The following is a 24,536-nucleotide window of genomic DNA, read 5'->3' on the forward strand; positions in this document are numbered from 1 at the left end:
GTACGAGTAATAAAAAAAGAAATTAATGAAAAAAGGGTGCAACACGAGGACTTTGTTAGAGTAGGTGCCCGTCGAGCCAATGTGTTGGCCGATGGTCCTTGAGAGAACTCTTGTATGACAATCTTTATTTTAATAATATTTGACATTATTTAATTTGGCAAATCTTTGTCTGTATACCCATGCAAGCTGCATAGATAAAGCACTTGAATATACAAATAGTAGAAAGAATATGAGATGGTCATGTGATGACTATCATGAAACTCATATTTGGAATACTGTATATTCTAAAATGTTCCTAGTCGATTCAGCCACCATAAAGAAGGATAAAGGCCGCTCGAGCTTGAGACTAGTATTTGCGATGTGAGTACCATTTTTCATTGGTAGGGGACATGGAGATGTCCAAGCATGCAAATAGGTGCTCCTTGTAGAGTGCACTGAACAACCCTTCCTAAAGGATTTTCCAAGTGGTTCTCACTTATCGAGTGGAGAAGTCCTAGTTTATGGTTGTACACCATTAGTCCTTATGACCCGGGACAACATGGAGACTCTATATGCTAGTTCTTCACTTTGACTTATTTACCGACTCATCTGGGGTCATCAGGTGGCACTGTTGGGTGTTGTGACGAGACATATAGGAGTCAATGCATTGTAGTCGGGGATTCAGAGCTTACCTACAAATATGGATATCCTATGTAATCTCATGCATACGTAGCTTGAAATCTCTGATCAGAGTAGGTGGTAATTAAGAAAGGGGTTTCTTGAATTACACCTTCGATGCAACTACGGCATGACACATAGTTATCGATTCAATGACAACTCTCGATAAACCAATGGTTGTCGAATTGGTCGTGATATATGAGTTGAAGGGACCGTACTGTACGCTAACCATAATTGATTGGTTCTTGAAGGCATTATCATTTGATACTGTAAGGCCCAAAAATATTAAGTTCTTAATTACGGGATTTAAGATTTAAATTTCGAATAAAAGTGAAAAGATGAATTTAAGAATATGGAAATTAGAGATTTCAATTTCGGGTCAGAAATATTTAATTTGAGAATTTTCGGATTTTAAGATTTTAATATCCGAAATTCTTAAAGTAAAAGATTAAAAATATTTGAATTGATATTTATGGAATTTAAGATGTGAATTCCAAGATGATAAATATCAAATATTGAATTTGAGGATGAAATCCGAGCAAGGACCCATTTGTAAATATTGAATTTCAAGGACTAAAATGCAATAAGTTCCGAAATGATTTAATTTTAATTCAAGAATATTTAATTTGAGAATATTTAGAGTTTAGAATTAAATTCTATTATTCTTAAATTATTTAGGATTGAAATTGAATTAAATTGCTTGTCCGGGGACTAATTTGCAATTATGCCAAAGTTTAGGGACCAAAATGCAATTCTACTTGCAACTTGATATTGAAAACGTGTAAAGACAAGAAAGTGATCAGAAACCCAGCAAGAAACCGAGAGAGGAAGAGAAAAGGGTTCCAAGCCAATTTTGAGATTTCCAACTCCGATATCTTTTGATCCGCCCAGTAGAATTTCCGATTGAACATATATTTGCGATCACAGCTCCAAGTGCTACGTTTTGAAATTTGAAGTGAAGATTATCGAAGTTGAATCGACGAGTTCAAGTTCGAATGACTTGAAGTGTTTGAAGTTGAATCAAGAATACCTTCAAGTAGCACTGATTGAAATGAGCAGCATTGTATGACTGATTTGGCTAGCTTTGAGATACTCAGCATTGGCAAAATATTCAAGATGTTTGAATCGCGATGAAAGGTATGATTCGACATTATCCTCGCCAGGTAGAACAACTCGAGAACGTGGTGGTTTTCGAGTTTTCCTAAAATCACATACTTATTTGTCTAAGTGTGTTAAGTGATATATTTCTTATTATTGCCTTGCATGATGTTTGAATTGTGTGTTCAAGATGTGTTAGCTTATTTAATGCATACAGATTATGTTGCATTCATCTTGAACCCTACCTTGAATAGCACAGAGGGCAGAATATCCTAGAGTGCATATGACGTTTGGAGAACTGTAGTTGAGTGGCATGGAATATAGATTTACTTCCAGAGTCAGATGACTCATGGCACGGAATATAGATTTATATCCAGAGCTACATGACTCACTATAGTTGCACCAAAGTCAGGGGAATTGAGATATTTAACACCACCTTGATTGGGAGAGTCGGTGGTTAGTTAAAGATTTTATTCCCCGGGATCCCAAGAACTAAGCTTATTGGTATCAGATTTGATAGCCTATTCTTTGGCACATGCATTGCATTTATGCATTAACCTAGAGTTTTCTATGGTTTAGAATATGCAGTTATCAATGCTAGCATGTTGTGATATGCCATTCTAGATATGAATGTTTTATTATGCTTTATATGCTATTGCTTTAGATGAATCGTTATGTGTAAGAATTTAAGAGTCGATGATGATTCTATGATCTACATGTTATTACATGTTTTATGATTTTAGAGTTTTATGGCATATAGATTCCATATGCTTTAATGATGTATATGCATGTCTTTCATACTGAGATTTATTCTCACCGGAGTTATCCGGCTGTTGCTTTGTTTATATGTGTGCATTGCATCAGGTTGGGGCATGAGCAAGTTAGAGTGGACTTGGATTGCACGAGAATGAAAGATTAGAAGTGGAGATTTGGGTTTTAAGCAGATGACATGTATTTATGATTTGATAAACATGTTAGAAATCAAGAACCTTTGTATATGTTGTTTTTGCCAAGTATTGATTTATACTTGAGAATTCATGTATTTTAGATCACTTGATATTAGTTTGAATGCATGTAAATTATCTAGAATCAAGTTGAGAAGTTTATATGAAGTTGGTATGAGATTTGGAATCAAATTGTACAGCAAAGTTACATTGTTATTTTCTGAATAGGGTGCCCGCTCGATCAGGTGAACTTCACCGATCGAGCGAGGCCTGTATTTTGCAAGCAGAGAAATCCATTTTTCTTGGCCTCTCGATCGGTAGAAGTTCACCGATCGAGCGAGACCAATATGGATTCAGACCCGAGAGCTGGACTTTCTTGCCCGCTCGATCGGGTGAATTTACACGATCGAGCGAGGTGCTCAGTTTTTTTTAAAAAAAATTAATAATAAAAATTTAGCTCTTGGTTTGAATATTCTTTTATTGTTCGATTAATTGTTTATTAATCGTTAATTGCCCTAAGATGAGATTAGCAACCCAGGTACCCACAGATACCTAGGGAGTCATGTAAGTGATGCTGCTAGATGCTTAAAATGACTGGTTGGGTACTATCAGACTTGAGTTTTCTGACGTTCTTATTATAAAGGAGTTGATCAATAAGAATGGAGCTATATGGGGTATGCTCACATAGGGGACTTGTTGATCCCGAATCACATGGAGATGTGAACCCACTACTAGTTGTATCAGTAAACCATTGAGTGTCACACAAGTACTAGCTTTCTAGGTCCCGTTGAGATTAAAATTAGTTCAATGTGTTGAACAACTTATAAAGGAGTTTATAAGTAAAATAAATTAGAAGTTTGACTTCTAAATTGGAGATTACTCCTTTATAAGTAAAATAAATTAGAAGTTTGACTTCTAAATTGGAGATTAAATGAAAAGTAAATTTTAATTTGTGAATGTGTTCCAAGATTAAAAGTTGACTTAAAATAATTAGTTTGGGAAAATGTTGATTTTCTAATCTATTATTTTGAACTTAATTAATTAATTCTAGAGTTGAATTAATTTAACACTAGTAGACTTTGTAATGTACAAATAATTAAATTAATTCAAGTGTTGAATTAATTAAACACTATTGAGTCTAGTAGAGCTCAAATTAATATAGTGTTGAATAATTATATACTAGTGGACTTGAATGAGTTCAAGTTAGATTTAATTAATTATTTAAACTTAATTGGGATTAAGTTTAATGTTTAATTAAATTAAATATGTTCAAAATCATGTTTATATATTATATATATATTCGAAATATATATATATATTCATGTTATATATATGTGTGATGGAATTTGAAGGGTTGGAAGAAGGGTTGCAATTTTCCATGCAAGTCTTGCACTTTTCTTACGCATGGTTTAATTGTATCCATTTAATCCTTTACCTTTAATATATTATTATGAATAATATACACACATTATTCATTCCAATTTGGAGAAGTGGCCGAACACTTCTTGACAATATTCTCCAGGTTTTCTTTCAATTTTTGAGGAAGAAGAAAAGGAAAATGTCAATGCAAAATTCTCTAAATATTCTAGTGCATATTTAGAGCGGATCTAGATCGTCTAGTCTTGGACCCAATTCGAAGGCTTGAAGTGTTGAATCCATTTTGAGCAAGGTGTGCTTTGGAAGCTTGTAGATATTATCTACCACTTCAAGAGCCTAGTTGTTTATCAACTTGGTTGGAGCCATAAATCAATCTTTGAGATTGATAGGTAAAACATCTAAACACCTTATGGTTGTTTAATTTTGAATGCTACAAAAGTGCTCGGATCTCTTTTGTTAAAAATTTTAATATTTCCGCTGCGTTTCCGGGCACGAGTTAACCGATCACCTACAGTGGTATCAAAGCCTAGGTTACTCTTTTGTGTAGCATTTGTTTGATATTATGTTGAGGTCAATTTCTAACCGCATGAGAAAATCAAGATCTATCAATTTGGGGCTGTTTTTTGGAAAAAATCTTTTTATAAAATGTTGCTGCCCATTTCGGGCAGCAGGGGCAGCTCACTTTTAATAAAAAAAATATTTTTTTTTGGGTTGGCCGGAATCAGGCGACGGTGCTCCGGCAACGACTATGACGAATTTGGTTTCCAAAAGATGTTTTGTGATATCCAAGTGTCATAAGCCCTAAGTTGTTGAGATTGTAAAAGTTGATATTTTTATGAAAAATTGAAATTTTAAAAATTGTGTATTTTCTCATAAAATAAATAATTAAAGTGGGACTTTGATTATTTATAGTAAATGGTGATTTACAAAAAATTCGATTATAAATAAATTAATTAGAAAGTAAATAAAGGTGTTTGTTTATTTTGTTAATTTAATTTATAATTGTGGTGGTTAGTGATTGAACCAAGAAATATAATATTTAATCAATTGATTATTTTGATAATTAATTGATGGTGTATGATATGTGATATTATGCATGAAGGATGATCAAAAGCCCAAGACCAATTTGCTAGGTGTATGCTAAGATATTTTGTGTTGAATGGTTGTAATAATTATCAAATTATAAACTGGGCTTGGTTTATGGCCCGTTCCCACCCCATGAGATGTATCCCTATTTGCCATGGATATTTTAATATAAATATTTGATAGTGGAAGCTCAGGATTGGAAGATGGTGGGCCATGATGAATTATGAAGATCCAAGACATGTAAATATTGGAAGCTTATGTAATTGTTGCATTTGCATCCCATGCATTCCCTAGGAATTGGACCTAGACCCGGGTTTGGCTCACACGGGCCAAATAGTTTTGGGGCGATTGATCATCCTTGTTAATTTACTGTTTATAAAATATGCATGATATATTATAAATAATGAGTATGTGCGTTATTATTTTATAATAACAAAGTAGCATGAATCCGGCAAACATATGATTAAACATGGCGAGTTTTTAAAATTAACGATGAGACCATTTCAAAATTAAAAACCCTCATTTTGAATTAGATTCAAAATTTATATCAAGCCCGAAAATGGGAATTATAAATTTGTTTATAATTTCCATGTATTCCATCGACAATGGATGCATGATGAACGCTATCGTATTCAATGCTCGGCTCATATTATTGGGGGCGCTTGGATGTCGGAAAGCTATGACATCTATTAACATTGTGATGTGAACTACGTGGAACTCCCATGACTTTGTCTCATATTATTGGGGGAACTCATGGCGACCGTCCATTAAGGTTCGATATCTATGGGTAAGGCTTGACACGTAAAGATGAACGACGTCATATTATTGGGTCCTAATCAAGCGTGAGACAAAAGTTTACGTAAGGGTTGCATGGAGATGCAATTGGAAACTACCTTTTAAAAATTATGATTGGCTGATATTATTTGGGATCATGATTGGCTAATTGGACCTTATGTACCTACTGAGGAAAGGAGTTTCAAGTTTTCACTAAAGGGTAGTAAAATGTCAAAAATAGTGGGAGTAAAAATTTATAAAGTTAAACTCCATACTTTATATCTTATTAAATATTTTAAAATAGTTATTGACATTTATCTGTTATTATTTTTCAGTACAAAGTTTTTGACAATGTCATCAATTCGCAATCCGTTATCTGCAATACTCGACAAACATATACTGACTGGTCCAAATTACCTCGATTGGCTAAGAAATCTGAAAATTATCTTAAACTCGGAAAAGATTGCATATGCACTTGAAAAGTCGCCCCCTGCTAAGGCTCCGACTGGATGTAGCCCTGTGGAGCTACAGATTTACAAGGATTGGTGTGACCATGACTTGAAAACTAAGTGTTATATGCTGGGTTCTATGTCCGATAAACTGCAGAGGCGTTTTGAGGATGCTAAGAATGCTGCTGACATTCATTTGCATCTCAAAGAGCTCTTTGATGAGCAAGCACGCCTGCTTCGGCATGTACATTATATGCGTAGCTGCAAAAAATATCTCGACCAAAATGGTTCTGGAAATGATACGTTCTACATTGAAGTGAACATTTCACTTAACTCTTCTTCTTGGGTATTGGATACCGGCTGTGGCTCACATCTTTGTAATGATTTACAGTTGATGGCAAGAAGTAGGAGACTTAGGGATGGTGAGACCTTCTTGAGGATGGGCAATGGGGCAAGAGTTGCTGCCAAAGCTATTGGAGATGTTTACTTATTGTTGGACAATGATTTTAAGTTAATTTTGAGAGATGTTTGGTTTGTACCAGATTTTGTGAAAAACATTGTTTCCATTTCTATGCTTGATAAAGATGGATATTCTTGTTTATTTGGCAAAGGTGTTTGCAATATTTACAAGAATGAATGTTTAATTGGTACAGGACAATTGGAAAACGATCTCTATAATTTAAAATTGAAAGATATTCCTATGTATAATTTCCAAGAGATATCAAAAACATCCAAAAGAAAACAAGATACTCTAAATCCGGCACACTTATGGCATGTTCGATTAGGTCATATATCTTTAAGAATGATGAACAAGCTAGTGGGAAAAGGCATGTTTGATATGTCTGATATTAATTCTCTTACTACTTGTGAACCCTTTCTAAAAGGAAAGATGACCAAAATTCCCCTTAAGGGCCATGTGGAGCGGGCCAAAGGACTGTTAGATTTGATCCATACAGATGTGTGTGGTCCACTTAGCATCACCACTAAGCACGGACATTCCTACTTCATCACCTTTACCAATGATTTCTCTAGGTATGGAAATGTGTATTTAATGAAATACAAATCTGAAGCTTTTGAAAGGTTCAAAGAATTCAAAATTAAGTGGAGAAACAATTGGGACGAAGCATCAAGGCACTTCGATCGGATCGAGGTGGTGAGTACGTTAGTGCTTAATTCCAAGAGTATCTTAGGGAGAATGAGATTCTCTCACAGTGGACTCCTCTTGGTACACCTCAGTTGAATGGTGTTTCAGAACATCGTAACTGGACTTTGATGGACATGGTTCGGTCTATGATGGGGTTCACGGAGTTGCCTCCATCCTTTTGGGGATATGCGCTTGAATTTGAGCTTCTCCGTCTCTTAGACCGAGATACGCGCTGTAGGTATCGAGAAGAGCTTCGCGTGAGCAGGCTGAAGCTTCTGTAACTCTAAGCAGATCGAAAGTTATGTCCGTTTGAAACTGAAGCTCCTGTTCCTGCGATCCGCAATTCGAGAGACAAAAAAATAAAGAATTCTTTCACTATTGGGTGCGATCATACAAGCACTAATGCACCGGATCCCATCAAAACTCCAAAGTTAAGCATGCTTGGGCGAGAGCAGTATTAGGATGGGTGACCCCCTAGGAAGTCCTCGTGTTACACCCCTTTTTCATTAATTTCATTTTTTCTTACTCGTACTTCTTGTTTTTCCAATTCCTCGCCGTCCTATTTCTGACTCTTTTAGTCCAATCCACGGATAGAAAAGATGCAACTAGACTTAATCACACGACGTGAACATGCGATCTGGGTGACGCGGGCCGCTTCGGTGGGTCCCAGCGCGCCCTATGGGAAAAACGCCCCAAAAGACCATCTCCGGGTTGTAATTTGAGCGTCTCTGTCTCTTAGACCGAGATACTTGCTGTTGGTATCGAGAGGAGCTTCGCGTGAGCAGGCTGAAGCTCCCGTAACTCTTAGGTGATTGAAAGTTATGTCTGTTTGAAACTGAAGCTCCTGTTCCTCGGATCCGCAATTCGAGAGACAAAACAATAAAGAATTCATTCACTATTAGGTGCGATCATACCAGCACTAATTCATCGGATCCCATCAGAACTCCGAAGTTAAGCGCGCTTGGGTAAGAGCAGTATTAGGATGGCTGGCCCCCTGGGAAGTCCTCGTGTTGCACCCTTTTTTTTATTAATTTCTTGTTTTCTTACTAGTACTTCTTGTTCTTTCGATTCCTCGCCGTCCTATTTCCGACTCTTTCAGTCCAATCCGCGGATAGAAAAGATTAAATAGACTGAATCATACGATGTGAACGTGCGATCTGGGTGACGCGGGCTGCTTTGGTGGGTCCCAGCGTGACATACGGGAAAAATGCCCCAAAAGACCATCTCCGTTTTGGAATTTGAGCGTTTCTGTCTCTTTAAACGAGATACGATTAGTATCGAGTGGAGCTTCGCGTGAGCAGGCTAAAACTCCAGTAACTCTCAGCCGATCGAAAGTTATGTCCATTTGAAACTGCAGCTCCTGTTCCTTCGATCCGCAATTTGAGAGACAAAAAAATAAAGAATTCATTCACTGTTGGGTGCGATCATACCAGCACTAATGCACCGGATCCCATCAAAACTCCAAAGTTATGCGTACTTCTTGTTTTTCCGATTCCTCGCAGTCCTATTTCCGACTCTTTCAGTCAAATCAGCGGATAGAAAATATGCAATAGACTTAATCACACGACGTGAACGTGCGATCTAGGTGACGCGGGCCGCTTTGGTGGGTCCCTGCGCACCCTACGGGAAAAATGCCCCGAAAGACCATCTCCGGGTTGTAATTTGAGCGTTTCCGTCTCTTAGACCGAGATACTTGCTGTAGGCATCGAGAGGAGCTTCGCGTGAACAGGCTTAAGCTCTCGTAACTCTTAGCCGATCGAAAGTTATGTCCGTTTGAAACTGCAGCTCCTGTTCCTCCGATCCGCAATTCGAGATAAAAATAATAAATGATTCATTCACTGTTGGTTGCGATCATACCAGCACTAATGCACCGGATCCCATCAGAACTCCGAAGTTAAGCGTGCTCGGGCGAGAGCAGTACAAGGATGGGTGACCCCCTGGGAAGTCCTCGTGGTGCACCCCTTTTTTCATTAATTTCTTTTTTTCTTACTCGTACTTCTAGTTCTTTCGATTCCTTGCCGTCCTATTTCCGAATCTTTCAGTCCAATCCGCGGATAGAAAAGATGCAATAGACTGAATCATACGATGTGAACGTGCGATCTTGGTGACGCGGGCCACTTTGGTGGGTCCCAGCGCGACATATGGAAAAAATGCACCGAAAGACCATCTCCGTTTTGGAATTTGAGCATCTCCGTCTCTTTAACCAAGATACGCACTATAGGTATCGAGTGGAGCTTCGCGTGAGCAGGCTGAAGCCCCAGTAACTCTCAGCCGATCGAAAGTTATGTCCGTTTGAAACTGCAGCTCCTGTTCCTCCGATGCGCAATTCGAGAGACAAAAAAATAAAGAATTCATTCACTGTTGGGTGAGATCATACCAGCACTAATGCACCGGATCCCATCAGAACTCCGAAGTTATGCGTGCTAGGGCAAGAGCAGCACTAGGATGGGTGACCCCCCGGGAAGTCCTCGTGTTGCACCCCTTTTTTTATTAGTTTCTTTTTTTCTTACTCGTACATCTTGTTCTTCCGATTCCTCTCCGTCCTATTTCCGACTCTTTCAGTCCAATCCGCGGATAGAAAAGATGCAATAGACTGAATCACACGATGTGAACGTGCGATCTGAGTGACGCGGGCCACTTCGGTGGGTCCCAGCGCACCCTACGGGAAAAATGCCCCCAAAGACAATCTCCGGGTTTGAATTTGAGCTTCTCCATCTCTTAGACCGAGATACGCGCTGTAGGTATCGAGAAGAGCTTCGCGTGAGCAGGCTGAAGCTCCTGTAACTCTCAGCAGATCGAAAGTTATGTCCGTTTGAAACTGCAGCTCCTGTTCCTCCGATCCGCAATTCGAGAGACAAAACAATAAAGAATTCATTCACTGTTGGGTGCGATCATACCAGAACTAATGCACCGGATCCCATCAGAACTCCGAAGTTAAGCGTGCTTGGGCGAGAGCAGTACTAGGATGGTTGACCCCTTGGGAAGTCCTCGTGTTGCACCCCTTTTTCATTAATTTCTTTTTTTCTTACTCGTACTTCTTGTTTTTCCGATTCCTCACCATCCTATTTCCGACTCTTTCAGTCCAATCCGCGGATAGAAAAAATGCAATAGACTTAATCACATGACGTGAACGTGCGATCTGGGTGACACGGGCCGCTTTGATGGGTCACAGCACGCCCTACGAGAAAAACGCCCCGAAAGACCTTCTCCGGGTTGTACTTTGAGCGTCTCCGTCTCTTAGACCGAGATACATTCTGTAGGTATCGAGAGGAGCTTCGTGTGAGCAGGCTAAAGCTCCCGTAACTCTTAGCCGATCAAAAGTTATGTCCGTTTGAAACTGCAGCTCCTGTTCCTCCGATCCGCAATTCGAGAGACAAAACAATAAAGAATTTATTCACTGTTGGGTGCGATCATACCAGCACTAATGCACCAGATCCCATCAGAACTCCAAATTTAAGCGTGCCTGGGCGAGAGCAGTACTAGGATAGCTGACCCCCTGGGAAGTCCTCTTGTTACACACCTTTTTTCATTAATTTCTTTTTTTTCTTACTAGTACTTCTTGTTCTTTTGATTCCTCGCCGTCCTATTTCAGACTCTTGCAGTCCAATCCTCGGATAGAAAAGATGCAATAAACTGAATCATACGATGTGAACATGCGATCTGGGTGACACGAGCCGCTTTGGTGGGTCCCAGCGCGACATACGGGAAAATTCCCCGAAAGACCATCTCCATTTTGGAATTTGAGCGTCTTCGTCTCTTTAACCGAGATACGCAATATAGGTATCGAGTGGAGCTTCGCGTGAGTAGGCTGAAGCTCCAGTAACTCTCAGCCGATCGAAAGTTATGTCCGTTTGAAACTGCAGCTCCTGTTCTTGCGATCCGCAATTCGAGAGAAAAAAAAATAAAGAATTCATTCATTGTTGGGTGCGATCATAGCAGCACTAATGCACCGGATCCCTTCAGAACTCCGAAGTTATGCGTGCTTGGGTAAGAGCAATACTAGGATGGGTGACCCTCTGGGAAGTCCTCGTGTTGCACCCCTTTTTTTATTAGTTTCTTTTTTTCTTACACGTACATCTTGTTCTTCCGATTCCTCTCCGTTCTATTTTCGACTATTTCAGTCCAATCCGCGGATAGAAAAGATGCAATAGACTGAATCACACGACGTGAACGTGCGATTTGGGTGACGCGTGCCACTTTGCTGGGTCCCAGTGCGCCCTACGGGAAAAATTCCCTCAAAGACCATCTTCGGGTTTGAATTTGAGCTTCTCCGTCTCTTAAAACGAGATACGCGCTGTGGGTATCGAGAAGAGCTTCACTTGAGCAGGTTGAAGCTCCCGTAACTCCCAGCAGATCGAAAGTTATGTCCGTTTGAAACTGCAGCTCTTGTTCCTCCGATCCGCAATTCGAGAGACAAAACAATAAAGAATTCATTCACTAATTGTGCGATCATACCATCACTAATGCACTGGATCCCATCAGAACTCCGAAGTTAAGCGTGACCCCCTGGGAAGTCCTTGTCTTGAACCCCTTTTTCATTAATTTTTTTTTTCTTACTCGTACTTCTTGTTTTTCCGAATTCTCTATGTCCTATTTTCGACTCTTTCAGTCCAATCCACGGATAGAAAAGATGCAATTAGACTTAATCACACGACGTGAACGTGCGATTTGGGTGACGCGGGCCGCTTCGGTGGGTCCCAGCATGCCATACGGGAACAACGCCCCGAAAGACCATCTCCGGGTAGTAATTTGATCGTCTTCGTCTCTTAGACCGAGATACTTGCTGTAGGTTTCGAGAGGAGCTTCGCGTGAGCAGGCTGAAGCTCCCGTAACTCTTAGCCGATCGAAAGTTATGTCCGTTTGAACTGCAGCTCCTGTTCCACCGATCCGCAATTTGAGAGACAAAACAATAAAGAATTCATTTACTGTTGGGTGGATCATACCAGCACTAATGTACCGGATCCCGTCAGAACTCCGAAGTTAAGCATGCTTGGGCTACAGCAGTACTAGGATGGGTGATCCCCTGGGAAGTCCTCGTGTTGCACCCCTTTTTTCATTAATTTCTTTTTCTCTTACTCGTACTTCTTGTTTTTTTTATTCCTCGCCGTCCTATTTCCGACTCTTTCAGTCCAATCCGTGGATAGAAAAGATGCAATAGACTGAATCATACGATATGAACGTGTGATTTGGGTGACGCAGGCTTCTTCGGTTGGTCCCAATGCGACATACGGGAAAATTGCCCCGAAAGAACATCTCCGTTTTGTAATTTGAGCGTCTCCGTCTCTTTAACCGAGATACGCACTATAGGTATCAAATGGAGTTTCGCATGAGCAGGCTGAAGCTCCAGTAACTCTCAGCCGATCGAAAGTTATGTCCGTTTGAAACTGCAGCTCCTGTTCCTCCGATCCGCAATTCGAGAGACAAAAAAATAAAGAATTCATTCATTTTTGGGTGCGATCATACCAGCACTAATGCAACGGATCCCATTAGAACTCCGAAGTTATGCGTGCTTGGGCAAGAGTATTACTAGGATGGGTGACCCCCTGGAAAGTCCTCGTGTTGCACCCCTTTTTTTATAGTTTCTTTTTTTCTTACTCGTACATCTTGTTCTTTCGATTCCTTTCCGTCCTATTTTCGACTCTTTCAGTTCAATCCGCGGATAGAAAAGATGCAACAGACTGAATCACACGACGTGAACGTGCGATCTGGGTGTCGCGGGCCACTTCGGTGGGTCCCAGTGTGCCCTACGGGAAAAATGCCCCCAAAGACCATCTCCGGTTTGAATTTGATCATCTCCGTCTCTTAGACCGAGATACGAGCTGTAGGTATCGAGAAGAGCTTCGCCTGAGCAGGCTGAAACTCCCGTAACTCTCAGCAGATCGAAAGTTATGTTCGTTTGAAACTACAGCTTCTGTTCCTCCGATCCGCAATTCGAGAGACAAAACAATAAAGAATTCATTCACTATTGGGTGTGATCATACCAGCACTAATGCACCGGATTCCATCAAAACTCCGAAGTTAAGCGTGCTTGGGCGAGAGCAGTATTAGGATGGGTGACCTCCTGGGAAATCCTCGTGTTGCACCCTTTTTTCATTAATTTCTTTTTTTCTTACTCGTACTTCTTGTTTTTCCGATTCCTCGCCGTCTTATTTCCGACTCTTTCAGTTCAATCCTCGGATAGAAAAGATGCAATAGACTTAATCACACGACGTGAACGTGCGATCTGGGTGACGCGGGCCGCTTCGGTGGGTCCCGGCACGTCTTACAGGAAAAACGCCCCGAAAGACCATCTTCGGGTTGTAATTTGAGCGTCTCCGTCTCTTAGACCAAGATACTTGCTGTAGGTATCGAGAGGAGCTTCGCGTGAGCAGGCTGAAGCTCCCGTAACTCTTAGCCGATCGAAAGTTATGTCCGTTTGAAACTATAGCTCTTGTTCCTCTGATCCGCAATTCGAGAGACAAAACAATAAAGAATTCATTCACTGTTGGGTGCGATCATACCAGCACTAATGCACCGGATCCCATCAGAACTCCGAAGTTAAGCGTGCTTGGGCGAGAAATCCTCGGATAGAAAAGATGCAATAGACTGAATCATACGATGTGAACGTGCGATCTGGGTGACTCGGGCCGCTTCGGTGGGTCCCAGCACGCCCTACGGGAAAAACGCCACGAAATACCATTTTCGGGTTGTAATATGAGTGTCTCCGTCTCTTAGACCGAGATACATGCTGTAGGTATCTAGAGGAGCGTCGCGTGAGCAGGCTGAAGCTCGCGTAACTCTTAGCCGATCGAAAGTTATGTCCGTTTGAAACTGCAGCTCCTATTCCTCCGATCCGCAATTCGAGAGACAAAACAATAAAGAATTCATTCACTGTTGGGTGCGATCATACCAGCAATAATACACCGGATCCCATCAGAACTCCGAAGTTAAGTGCGCCTAGGCGAAAGCAGTACTAGGATGGGTGACCCCCTGGGAAGTCCTCGTGTTGCACCCCTTTTTTCATTAATTTCTTTTTTTCTTACTCGTACTTCTTGTTCTTTCAATTCCTCGCCATCCTATTTCCGACTCTTTCAGTCCAATCCACGGATAGAAAAGATGCAATAGACTGAATCATACGATGTGAACGTGCGATCTGGGTGACGCGTGCCGCTTCGGTGGGTACCAGCGCGACATACGGGAAAAATGCTCCGAAAGACCATCTCCGTTTTGGAATTTGAGCGTCTCCATCTCTTTAACCGAGATACGCACTATAGTTATCGAGTGTAGCTTCGCGTGAGAAGGCTGAAGCTCCAGTAACTCTCAGCCGATCGAAAGTTATGTCTGTTTGAAACTGCAGCTCCTGTTCCTCCCATCCGCAATTCGAGAGACAAAAAAATAAAGAATTCATTCACTGATGTGTGCGATCATAGCAGCACTAATGCACCGGATCCCATCAGAACTCCGAAGTTATGCGTGCTTGGGCAAGACCAGTACTAGGATGGGTGACCCACTGGGAAGTCCTCGTGTTGCACCCCTTTTTTCATTAATTTCTTTTTTTCTTACTCGTACTTCTTGTTCTTTCGATTCCTCGCCGTCCTATTTCCGACTCTTTCAGTCTAATCCGCGGATAGAAAATATGCAATAGACTGAATCATACAATGTGAACGTGCGATCTGGGTGACGCGGGCCGCTTCGGTGGGTCCCAGCACGACATACGGGAAAAATGCCCCGAAAGAGCATCTCCGTTTTGGAATTTGAGCGTCTCCATCTCTTTAACCGAGATACGCAGTATAGGTATCGAGTGGAGCTTCGCGTGAGCAGGCTGAAGCTCCAGTAACTCTCAGCCGATCGAAAGTTATGTCCGTTTGAAACTGCAGCTCCTGTTCCTCCGATCCGCAATTTGAGAGACAAAAAAATAAAGAATTCATTCACTGTTGGGTGCGATCATACCAGCACTAATGCACCGGATCCCATCAGAACTCCAAAGTTATGCGTGCTTGGGCAAGAGAAGTACTAGGATGGGTGACCCCGTGAGAAGTCCTCGTGTTGCACCCATTTTTTTATTATTTTCTTTTTTTCTTACTCGTACATCTTGTTATTCCGATTCCTTTTCGTCCTATTTCCGACTCTTTCAGTCCAATCCGCGGATAGAAAAGATGCAATAGACTGAATCACACGACGTGAACGTGCGATCTGGGTAACGCGGGCCACTTCGGTGGGTCCCAGCGCGCCCTACTTGAAAAATTCCCCCAAAGACCATCTCCGGGTTTGAATTTGAGCTTCTCCGTCTCAAAGACCGAGATACGCGCTGTAGGTATCGAGAGGAGCTTCGCGTGAGCAGGCTGAAGCTCCCTAACTCTTAGCCGATCGAAAGTTATGTCCGTTTGAAACTGCAGCTCTTGTTCCTCCGATCCGCAATTTTAGAGACAAAACAATAAAGAATTCATTCACTTTTGGGTGCGATCATACCAGCACTAATGCACCGGATCCCATCAGAGCTCCGAAGTTAAGCGCGCCTGGGCGAGAGCAGTACTAGGATGGTTGACCCCCTGGGAAGTCCTCGTGTTGCACCCCTTTTTTCATTAATTTATTTTTTTCTTACTCGTACTTCTTGTTCTTTCGATTCCTCGCCGTCCTATTTCCGAATCTTTTAGTCCAATCCGCGGATAGAAAAGATGCAATAGACTAAATCATACGATGTAAACGTGCGATCTGGGTGACGCGGGCCACTTCGGTGGGTCCCAGTGCGACATACGGGAAAAATGCCCCGAAAGACCATCCCCGTTTTGGAATTTGAGCGTCTCCATCTCTTTAACCGAGATACGCACTATATTTAACGAGTGGAGCTTCGCGTGAGCAGGCTGAAGCTCCAGTAACTCTCAGCCGATTGAAAGTTATGTCCGTTTGAAACTGCATCTCCTGTTCCTCCGATCCACAATTCGAAAGACACAAAAATAAAGAATTCATTAACTGTTGGGTGCGATCATAGCTGCACTAATGCACTGGATCCCATCAAAACTCCGAAGTTATGCGTGCTTGGGTAAGAGTAGTACTAGGATGGGTGACCCCCTGGGAAGTCCTCGTGTTGCACCCCTTTTTTCATTAATTTCTTTTTTTCTTACTCGTACTTCGTGTTCTTTCGATTCCTCGCCGTCCTATTTCCGACTCTTTCAGTCCAATCCGCGGGTAGAAAAGATGCAATAGACTGAATCATATGATGTGAACGTGCGATCTGGGTGACGCGGGCCGCTTCGGTGGGTCCCAGCACGACATACGGGAAAAATGCCCCGAAAGAGCATCTCCATTTTGGAATTTGAGCATCTCCATCTCTTTAACCGAGATACGCAGTATAGGTATCGAGCGGAGCTTCGCGTGAGCAGGCTGAAGCTCCAGTAACTCTCAACCGATCGAAAGTTATGTCCGTTTGAAACTGCAGCTCCTGTTCCTCCGATCCGCAATTCGAAAGACAAAAAAATAAAGAATGCATTCACTGTTGGGTGCGATCATACCACTACTAATGCACCGAATCCCATCAGAACTCCGAAGTTATGCGTGCTTGGGAAAGAGTAGTACTAGGATGGGTGACCCCTTGGGAAGTCCTCGTGTTGCACCCATTTTTTTATTAGTTTCTTTTTTTCTTACTCGTACATCTTGTTCTTCCGATTCCTCTCCATCCTATTTCCGATTCTTTCAGTCCAATCCGCGGATAGAAAAGATGCAATATACTGAATCACACGACGTGAACGTGCGATCTGGTTGACGCGGGCCACTTTGGTGGGTCCCAGCGCGCCCTACGGGAAAAATGCCCCCAAAGACCATATCTGGGTTTATATTTAAGCTTCTCCATCTCAAAGACCGAGATACGCGCTGTAGGTATCGAGAAGAGCTTCACGTGAGCTGGCTGAAGCTCCCGTAACTCTCAGCAGATCGAAAGTTATGTCCGTTTGAAACTGCAGCTCCTGTTCCTCCGATCCGGAATTTTGAGAGACAAAACAATAAAGAATTCATTCACTGTTCGGTGCGATCATACCAGCACTAATGCACCAGATCCCATCAGAACTCTGAAGTTAAGCGAGCTTGGGCGAGAGCAGTACTAGGATGGGTGACCCCCTGTGAACTCCTCGTGTTGCACCCCTTTTTCATTAATTCTTTTTTTCTTACTCGTACTTCTTGTTTTTCCGATTCCTCGCCGTCCTATTTCCGACTCTTTCAGTCCAATCCGCGGATAGAAAAGATGCAATAGACTTAATCACACGACGTGAACGTGCGATCTGGGTGACGCGGGCCTCTTAGGTGGGTCCCAGCGCGCCCTACGAGAAAAACGCCCCGAAAGACCATCTTCGGGTTGTAATTTGAGCGTCTCCGTCTCTTAGACCGAGATACTTGCTGTAGGTATCGAGAGGAGCTTCGCATGAGCAGGCTGAAGCTCCCGTAACTCTTAGCCGATCGAAATTTATGTCCGTTTGAAACTGCAGCTCCTGTTCCTCCTATCCGCAATTCGAGAGACAAAACAATAAAAAATTCATTCACTGTTGGGTGCGATCATACCAGCACTAATGCACTGGATCCCATCAGAACTCCGAAGTTAAGCGCGCTTGGGCGAGAGAAGTACTAGGATTGGTGACCCCCTGGGAAGTCCTCGTGTTTCACCCTTTTTTCATTAATTTCTTTTTTTCTTACTCGTACTTCTTGTTCTTTCGATTCCTCGTCGTCCTATTTCCGACTCTTTGAGTCCAATCCACGAATATAAAAGATGCAATAGACTGAGACACAAGACGTGAACGTGCGATATGGGTGACGCGGGCCGCTTCGATAGGTCCTAGCACGCCCTACGGGAAAAATGAAAGATGCTTCGCGTGAGCAGGCTGAAGCTCCCGTAACTCTTAGCCGATCGAAAGTTATGTCCGTTTGAAACTAGAGCTCCTGTTCCTCCGATCCGCAATTCGAGAGACAAAACAATTAATAATTCATTCATTATTGAGTGTATCATACCAGCACTAATGCACCAGATCCCATCAGAACTCCGAAGTTAAGCGTGCCTGGGCGAGAGCAGTACTAGGATGAGTGACCCCTTGGGAAGTCTTCGTGTTGCACCCTTTTTTTCATTAATTTCTTTTTTTCCTTACTCGTACTTCTTGTTTTTCCGATTCCTTGCAGTCCTATTTCCGACTCTTTCAGTCCAATCCGCGTATAGAAAAGATGCAATAGACTGAATCATACGATGTGAACGTACGATCTGGGTGACGCGGGCCGCTTCGATGGGTCCCAACGTGCACTACGGGAAAAACGCCACGAAAGACCATCTATGGGTTGTAATTTGAGCGTCTCCGTCTCTTAGGCCAAGATACTTGTTGTAGGTATCGAGAGGAGCTTCGCGTGAGCAGGCTGAAGCTCCCGTAACTCTTAGCCGATCGAAAGTTATGTTCGTTTGAGACTGCAGCTCCTGTTCCTCCGATCCGCAATTTGAGAGACAAAACAATAAAGAATTCATTCACTATTAGGTGCGATCATACTAGAACTAATGCACTGGATCGCATCAGAACTCCGAAGTTAAGCGCGCCTGGGTGAGAGCAGTACTAGGATGGGTGACCCCCTAGGAAGTCCTCGTGTTGCACCCCTTTTTTCATTAATTTCTTTTTTTCTTACTCGTACTTCTTGTTCTTTCGATTCCTCGCCATCCTATTTTCGAATCTTTCAGTCCAATCCGTAGATAGAAAAGATGCAATAGACTGAATCATACGATGTGAACGTGCGATCTGGGTGACGTGGGCCGCTTCGATGGGTCCCAGCGCGACTTACGAGAAAAATGCCCCGAAAGACCATCTCCATTTTGGAATTTGAGCATCTCCATCTCTTTAACCGAGATACGCATTATAGTTATCGAGTGGAGCTTCGTGTGAGCAGGCTGAAGCTCCAGTAACTCCCAGCCGATCGAAAGTTATGTCCGTTTGAAACTGCAGCTCCTTTTCCTCCGATCCGCAATTCGAGAGACAAAAAAATAAAGAATTCATTCACTGTTGGGTGCGATCATAGCAGCACTAATGCACCGGATCCCATCAAAACTCCGAAGTTATGCGTGCTTGGGCAAGAGCAGTACTAGGATGGGTGACCCCCTGGGAAGTTCTCGTGTTGCACCCCTTTTTTTATTAGTTTATTTTTTTTCTTACTCGTACATCTTGTTCTTCCGATTCCTCTCCGTCCTAATTCCGACTCTTTCAGTCCAATCCGCGGATAGAAAAGATGCAATAGATTGAATCACACGACGTGAACGTGCGATCTGGGTGACGCGTGCCACTTCGGTGGGTCTCAGCGTGCCCTACGGGAAAAATTCCCCCAAAGCCCATCTCCGGGTTTGAATTTGAGCTTCTTCGTCTCTTAGACCGAGATACGCGCTATAGGTATCGAGAAGAGCTTCGCGTGAGCAGGCTGAAGCTCCCGTAACTCTCAGCATATCGAAAGTTATGTCCATTTGAAACTGCAGCTCCTATTCCTCCGATCAGCAATTCGAGAGACAAAACAATAAAGAATTCATTCACTGTGGTTGAGATCATACCAGCACTAATTCACCGGATCCCATCAGAACTCAGAATATAAGCGTTCTTGGGCGATAGCAGTACTAGGATGGGTGACCCCCTGGGAAGTCCTCGTGTTGCACCCTTTTTTCATTAATTTCTTTTTTTTCTTACTCGTACTTCTTGTTTTTCCGATTCCTCGCCGTCCTATTTCCGACTCTTTCAGTCCAATCCGCGGATAGAAAAAATGCAATTAGACTTAATCACATGACGTGAACGTGCGATCTGGGTGACGCGGGCCGCTTCAGTGGGTCCCAGCTCGCCCTACGGGAAAAACGCCCCAAAAGACCATCTTCGGGTTGTAATTTGAGCGTCTCCGTCTCTTAGACCGAGATACTTGCTGAAGGTATCGAGAGGAGCTTCGCATGAGCAGACTGAAGCTCCCGTAACTCTTAGTCGATCGAAAGTTATGTCTATTTGAAACTGCAGCTCCTATTCCTCCGATCCGCAATTCGAGAGACAAAACAATAAAGAATTCATTCATTGTTGGGTGCGATCATACCAGCACTAATGCACCGGATCCCATTAGAACTCCGAAGTTAAGCGCGCTTGGGCGAGAGTAGTACTAGGATTGGTGACCCCCTGGGAAGTCCTCATGTTGCACCCCTTTTTTCATTAATTTCTTTTTTTCTTACTCGTACATCTTGTTCTTTCGATTCCTCGACGTCCTATTTCCGAATCTTTCAGTCCAATCCGCGGATAGAAAAGTTGCAATAGACTGAATCATACGATGTGAACGTGCGATCTGGGTGACGCGGGCCGCTTCGGTGGGTCCCAGCGGACATAAGGGAAAAATTCCCCGAAAGACCATCTCCGTTTTTGAATTTGAGCGTCTCCGTGTCTTTAACCGAGATACGCACTATAGTTATCGAGTGGAGCTTTGCGTGAGCTGGCTGAAACTCCAGTAACTCTCAGCCGATCGAAAGTTATGTCCGTTTGAAACTGCAGCTCCTGTTCCTCCGATCCGCAATTCGAGAGACAAAAAAATTAAGAATTCATTCACTGTTGGGTGCGATCATACCATCACTAATGCACCGGATCCCATCAGAACTCTGAAGTTATGCGTGCTTGGGCTTGAGCTGTACTAGGATGGGTGACCCCCTGGGAAGTCCTCGTGTTGCACCCCTTTTTTCATTAATTTCTTTTTTCCTTACTCGTACTTTTAGTTCTTTCGATTCCTCGCCGTCCTATTTCTGACTCTTTCAGTCCAATCCGCGGATAGAAAAGATGCAATAGGCTGAATCATACTATGTGAACGTGTGATCTGGGTGACGCGGGCCGCTTCTGTGGGTCCCAGCGCGACATACGGGAAAAATGCCCCGACAGACCATATCAGTTTTGGAATTTGAGCGTCTCCATCTCTTTAACCAAGATACGCACTATAGGTATCGAGTGGAGCTTCGCGTGAGCAGGCTGAAGCTCCAGTAACTCTCAGCCGATCGAAAGTTATGTCCGTTTGAAACTGCAGCTCTTGTTCCTCCGATCCGCAATTCGAGAGACAAAAAAATAAAGAATTCATTCACTGTTGGGTGCGATCATACCAGCACTAATGCACCGGATCCCATCAGATCTCCGAAGTTAAGCATGCTTGGGTGATAGCAGTACTAGGATGGGTGACCCCCTTGCAAGTACTCGTGTTGCAACCCTTTTACATTAATTTCTTTTTTTCTTACTCGTACTTCTTGTTTTTCCGATTCCTCGCCGTCCTATTTCCGACTCTTTCAGTCCAATCCGCGGATAGAAAATATGCAATAGACTTAATCACACGACGTGAACGTGCGATCTAGGTGACGCGGGCCGCTTCGGTATGTCCTAGCGCGCCCTACGGGAAAAACGCCTCGAAAGACCATCTCCAGGATTTAATTTGAGTGTCTCCGTCTCTTAGATCGAGATATTTTCTATAGGTATCGAGAGGAGCTTCGCGTGAGCAGGCTGAAGCTCTCGTAACTCTTAGCCGATCGAAAGTTATGTCCATTAGAAACTGCAGCTCCTGTTCCTCCGATCCGCAATTCGAGAGAAAAACAATAAAGAATTCATTCACTGTTGGGTGCGATCATACCAGCACTAATGCAACGGATCCCATCAAAACTCCGAAGTTTAGCGTGCTTGGGAGTGAGCAGTACTAGGATGGGTGACCCCCTGGGAAGTCCTCGTGTTGCACCCCTTTTTTCATTAATTTCTTTTTTCCTTACTCGTACTTGTAGTTCTTTCGATTCCTCGCCGTCCTATTTCTGACTCTTTCAGTCCAATCCACGGATAGAAAAAGATGCAATAGACTGAATCATACAATGTGAACGTGCGATCTGGGTGACGTGGGCCGCTTCGGTGGGTCCCAGCGCAACATACGGGAAAAATGCCCCGAAAGACCATATCCGTTTTGGAATTTGAGCGTCTCCATCTCTTTAACAAAGATACGCACTATAGGTATCGAGTGGAGCTTCGCGTGAGCAGGTTGAAGCTCCAGTAACTCTGAGCCGATCGAAAGTTAAGTCCATTTGAAACTGCAGCTCCTGTTCCTCCGATCCACAATTCGAGAGACAAAAAATAAAGAATTCATTCACTGTTGGGTACGATCATACCAGCACTAATGCACCGGATCCTATCAGAACTCCGAAGTTAAGCATGCTTGGGCAAGAGCAGTACTAGGATGGGTGACCCCCTGGGAAGTCCTCGTCTTGCACCCCTTTTTTTATTAGTTTCTTTTTCTCTTACTCGTACATCTTGTTCTTCCGATTCCTCTTCATCCTATTTCCGACTCTTTCAGTCCAATTCACGGATAGAAAAGATGCAATAGACTGAATCGCACGACGTGAACATGTGATCTGGGTGACGCGGGCCACTTCGGAGGGTCCCAGCGCTCCCTACGGGAAAAATGCCCCCAAAGACCATATCCGGCTTTGAATTTGATCTTCTTCATCTTTTAGACCGAGATACGCGCTGTAGGTATCGAGAGGAGCTTTGCGTGAGCATGCTGAAGCTCCCGTGACTCTCAGCAGATCGAAAGTTATGTCCGTTTGAAACTGCAGCTCCTGTTCCTCCGATCCGCAATTCGAGAGACAAAAAAATAAAGAATTCAGTCACTGTTGGGTGCGATCATACCAGCACTAATGCACCGGATCCCATCAGAACTCCGAAGTTATGCGTGCTTGGGCAAGAGCAGTACTAGGATGGGTGACCCCTTGGAAAGTCCTCGTCTTGCACCCCTTTTTTTTATTAGTTTCTTTTTCTCTTACTCGTACATCTTGTTCTTCCGATTCCTCTTCGTCCTATTTCCGACTCTTTCAGTCCAATTCACGGATAGAAAAGATGCAATTGACTGAATCGCACGACGTGAACATGTGATCTGGGTGACGCGGGCCACTTCGGTGGGTCCCAGCGCGCCCTACGGGAAAAATGCCCCCAAAGACCATATCCGGCTTTGAATTTGACCTTCTTCATCTCTTAGACCGAGTTGCGCGCTGTAGGTATTGAGAGGAGCTTCGCGTGAGAAGGCTGAAGCTCCCGTGACTCTCAGCAGATCGAAAGTTATGTCCGTTTGAAACTGCAGCTCCTGTTCCTCCGATCCGCAATTCGAGAGACAAAACAATAAAGAATTCATTCACTGTTGGGTGCGATCATACCAGTACTAATGCACCGGATCCCAACAGAACTCCGAAGTTAAGCGTGCTTGAGCGAGAGCAGTACTAAGATGGGTGTCCCCCTGGGAAGTTCTCGTGTTGCACCCCTTTTTCATTAATTTCTTTTTTTTTTACTCGTACTTCTTGTTTTTCCGATTCCTCGCCGTCCTATTTCCTAATCTTTCAGTCCAATCCGTGGATAGAAAAGATGTAATAGACTTAATCACACTACGTGAACGTGCGATCCGGGTGACGCGGGCCGCTTCGGTGGGTCCCAGCGTGCCCTATCGGAAAAACGCCCCGAAAGTCCATCCCGGGGTTGTAATTTGAGCGTCTCCGTCTCTTAGACCGAGATAATTGCTGTAGGTATCGAGAGGAGCTTCGTGTGAGCAGGCTGAAGCTCTCGTAACTCTTAGCCGATCGAAAGTTATGTCCGTTTAAAACTGAAGCTCATGTTCCTCCAATCCGCAATTCGAGAGACAAAACAATAAAGAATTCATTCACTATTGGGTGCGATCATACCAGCACTAATGCATCGGATCCCTTCAGAACTCCGAAGTGAAGCGTGCTTGGGCGAGAGCAGTACTAGGATGGGTGACCCCCTGGGAAGTCCTCGTGTTGCACCCCTTTTTTTATTAATTTCTTTTTTTCTTACTCGTACTTCTTGTTCTTTCGATTCCTCTCCGTCCTATTTCCGACTCTTGTAGTCCAATCCGCGGATAGAAAAGATGCAATAAACTGAATCATACGATGTGAACGTGCGATCTGGATGACACGGGCCGCCTCGGTGGGTCCTAGCGCGACATACGGGGAAAATGCCCCAAACGACCATCTCCGTT

The 24,536-nt window shown here is 43.2% G+C and overlaps 25 non-coding genes and 5 pseudogenes across 25 annotated transcripts; all 30 read left to right on the forward strand.

Annotated features, from left to right (window-relative positions):
• Nucleotides 1-7,909: 7,909 nt before the first annotated feature.
• On the forward strand, nucleotides 7,910-8,028 carry LOC140869378 (5S ribosomal RNA). The gene has a single exon (XR_012146758.1). It is a non-coding gene; the product is annotated as a 5S ribosomal RNA (ribosomal RNA).
• Nucleotides 8,029-8,429: 401 nt separating this feature from the next.
• On the forward strand, nucleotides 8,430-8,548 carry LOC140869504 (5S ribosomal RNA; annotated as a pseudogene).
• Nucleotides 8,549-9,372: 824 nt separating this feature from the next.
• LOC140870411 (5S ribosomal RNA) lies at nucleotides 9,373-9,491 on the forward strand. Its single transcript, XR_012147374.1, has one exon. It is a non-coding gene; the product is annotated as a 5S ribosomal RNA (ribosomal RNA).
• A 401-nt stretch (nucleotides 9,492-9,892) lies between these two features.
• Nucleotides 9,893-10,011, forward strand: LOC140868955 (5S ribosomal RNA). Its single transcript, XR_012146351.1, has one exon. It is a non-coding gene; the product is annotated as a 5S ribosomal RNA (ribosomal RNA).
• Nucleotides 10,012-10,412: 401 nt separating this feature from the next.
• LOC140869419 (5S ribosomal RNA) lies at nucleotides 10,413-10,531 on the forward strand. The gene has a single exon (XR_012146775.1). It is a non-coding gene; the product is annotated as a 5S ribosomal RNA (ribosomal RNA).
• Nucleotides 10,532-10,931: 400 nt separating this feature from the next.
• On the forward strand, nucleotides 10,932-11,050 carry LOC140869627 (5S ribosomal RNA; annotated as a pseudogene).
• A 401-nt stretch (nucleotides 11,051-11,451) lies between these two features.
• LOC140869239 (5S ribosomal RNA) lies at nucleotides 11,452-11,570 on the forward strand. The gene has a single exon (XR_012146623.1). It is a non-coding gene; the product is annotated as a 5S ribosomal RNA (ribosomal RNA).
• Nucleotides 11,571-12,459: 889 nt separating this feature from the next.
• On the forward strand, nucleotides 12,460-12,577 carry LOC140869608 (5S ribosomal RNA; annotated as a pseudogene).
• Nucleotides 12,578-12,978: 401 nt separating this feature from the next.
• On the forward strand, nucleotides 12,979-13,097 carry LOC140868837 (5S ribosomal RNA). Its single transcript, XR_012146238.1, has one exon. It is a non-coding gene; the product is annotated as a 5S ribosomal RNA (ribosomal RNA).
• Nucleotides 13,098-13,496: 399 nt separating this feature from the next.
• Nucleotides 13,497-13,615, forward strand: LOC140869823 (5S ribosomal RNA). The gene has a single exon (XR_012146816.1). It is a non-coding gene; the product is annotated as a 5S ribosomal RNA (ribosomal RNA).
• A 789-nt stretch (nucleotides 13,616-14,404) lies between these two features.
• Nucleotides 14,405-14,523, forward strand: LOC140868667 (5S ribosomal RNA). Its single transcript, XR_012146074.1, has one exon. It is a non-coding gene; the product is annotated as a 5S ribosomal RNA (ribosomal RNA).
• A 401-nt stretch (nucleotides 14,524-14,924) lies between these two features.
• LOC140868806 (5S ribosomal RNA) lies at nucleotides 14,925-15,043 on the forward strand. Its single transcript, XR_012146207.1, has one exon. It is a non-coding gene; the product is annotated as a 5S ribosomal RNA (ribosomal RNA).
• Nucleotides 15,044-15,444: 401 nt separating this feature from the next.
• Nucleotides 15,445-15,563, forward strand: LOC140868047 (5S ribosomal RNA). The gene has a single exon (XR_012145482.1). It is a non-coding gene; the product is annotated as a 5S ribosomal RNA (ribosomal RNA).
• Nucleotides 15,564-15,963: 400 nt separating this feature from the next.
• Nucleotides 15,964-16,082, forward strand: LOC140870387 (5S ribosomal RNA). The gene has a single exon (XR_012147351.1). It is a non-coding gene; the product is annotated as a 5S ribosomal RNA (ribosomal RNA).
• A 401-nt stretch (nucleotides 16,083-16,483) lies between these two features.
• On the forward strand, nucleotides 16,484-16,602 carry LOC140869103 (5S ribosomal RNA). Its single transcript, XR_012146493.1, has one exon. It is a non-coding gene; the product is annotated as a 5S ribosomal RNA (ribosomal RNA).
• Nucleotides 16,603-17,003: 401 nt separating this feature from the next.
• LOC140869404 (5S ribosomal RNA) lies at nucleotides 17,004-17,122 on the forward strand (annotated as a pseudogene).
• Nucleotides 17,123-17,524: 402 nt separating this feature from the next.
• Nucleotides 17,525-17,643, forward strand: LOC140867873 (5S ribosomal RNA). Its single transcript, XR_012145312.1, has one exon. It is a non-coding gene; the product is annotated as a 5S ribosomal RNA (ribosomal RNA).
• Nucleotides 17,644-18,042: 399 nt separating this feature from the next.
• Nucleotides 18,043-18,161, forward strand: LOC140868477 (5S ribosomal RNA). Its single transcript, XR_012145893.1, has one exon. It is a non-coding gene; the product is annotated as a 5S ribosomal RNA (ribosomal RNA).
• A 326-nt stretch (nucleotides 18,162-18,487) lies between these two features.
• On the forward strand, nucleotides 18,488-18,605 carry LOC140869306 (5S ribosomal RNA). Its single transcript, XR_012146685.1, has one exon. It is a non-coding gene; the product is annotated as a 5S ribosomal RNA (ribosomal RNA).
• A 402-nt stretch (nucleotides 18,606-19,007) lies between these two features.
• Nucleotides 19,008-19,126, forward strand: LOC140869282 (5S ribosomal RNA). Its single transcript, XR_012146662.1, has one exon. It is a non-coding gene; the product is annotated as a 5S ribosomal RNA (ribosomal RNA).
• Nucleotides 19,127-19,527: 401 nt separating this feature from the next.
• Nucleotides 19,528-19,646, forward strand: LOC140868595 (5S ribosomal RNA). The gene has a single exon (XR_012146004.1). It is a non-coding gene; the product is annotated as a 5S ribosomal RNA (ribosomal RNA).
• A 401-nt stretch (nucleotides 19,647-20,047) lies between these two features.
• On the forward strand, nucleotides 20,048-20,166 carry LOC140869511 (5S ribosomal RNA; annotated as a pseudogene).
• A 402-nt stretch (nucleotides 20,167-20,568) lies between these two features.
• On the forward strand, nucleotides 20,569-20,687 carry LOC140868054 (5S ribosomal RNA). Its single transcript, XR_012145489.1, has one exon. It is a non-coding gene; the product is annotated as a 5S ribosomal RNA (ribosomal RNA).
• A 400-nt stretch (nucleotides 20,688-21,087) lies between these two features.
• Nucleotides 21,088-21,206, forward strand: LOC140868852 (5S ribosomal RNA). Its single transcript, XR_012146252.1, has one exon. It is a non-coding gene; the product is annotated as a 5S ribosomal RNA (ribosomal RNA).
• A 401-nt stretch (nucleotides 21,207-21,607) lies between these two features.
• LOC140869389 (5S ribosomal RNA) lies at nucleotides 21,608-21,726 on the forward strand. Its single transcript, XR_012146769.1, has one exon. It is a non-coding gene; the product is annotated as a 5S ribosomal RNA (ribosomal RNA).
• Nucleotides 21,727-22,125: 399 nt separating this feature from the next.
• On the forward strand, nucleotides 22,126-22,244 carry LOC140868886 (5S ribosomal RNA). Its single transcript, XR_012146285.1, has one exon. It is a non-coding gene; the product is annotated as a 5S ribosomal RNA (ribosomal RNA).
• A 401-nt stretch (nucleotides 22,245-22,645) lies between these two features.
• On the forward strand, nucleotides 22,646-22,764 carry LOC140868797 (5S ribosomal RNA). Its single transcript, XR_012146198.1, has one exon. It is a non-coding gene; the product is annotated as a 5S ribosomal RNA (ribosomal RNA).
• Nucleotides 22,765-23,165: 401 nt separating this feature from the next.
• On the forward strand, nucleotides 23,166-23,284 carry LOC140868426 (5S ribosomal RNA). The gene has a single exon (XR_012145845.1). It is a non-coding gene; the product is annotated as a 5S ribosomal RNA (ribosomal RNA).
• A 402-nt stretch (nucleotides 23,285-23,686) lies between these two features.
• LOC140867973 (5S ribosomal RNA) lies at nucleotides 23,687-23,805 on the forward strand. The gene has a single exon (XR_012145411.1). It is a non-coding gene; the product is annotated as a 5S ribosomal RNA (ribosomal RNA).
• Nucleotides 23,806-24,205: 400 nt separating this feature from the next.
• Nucleotides 24,206-24,324, forward strand: LOC140869821 (5S ribosomal RNA). Its single transcript, XR_012146814.1, has one exon. It is a non-coding gene; the product is annotated as a 5S ribosomal RNA (ribosomal RNA).
• The last annotated feature ends 212 nt before the right edge of the window (nucleotides 24,325-24,536 follow it).

This window comes from Henckelia pumila, chromosome 4, assembly GCF_033568475.1.
Source record: "Henckelia pumila isolate YLH828 chromosome 4, ASM3356847v2, whole genome shotgun sequence".
In the NCBI taxonomy this organism is placed as follows: domain Eukaryota; kingdom Viridiplantae; phylum Streptophyta; class Magnoliopsida; order Lamiales; family Gesneriaceae; genus Henckelia; species Henckelia pumila.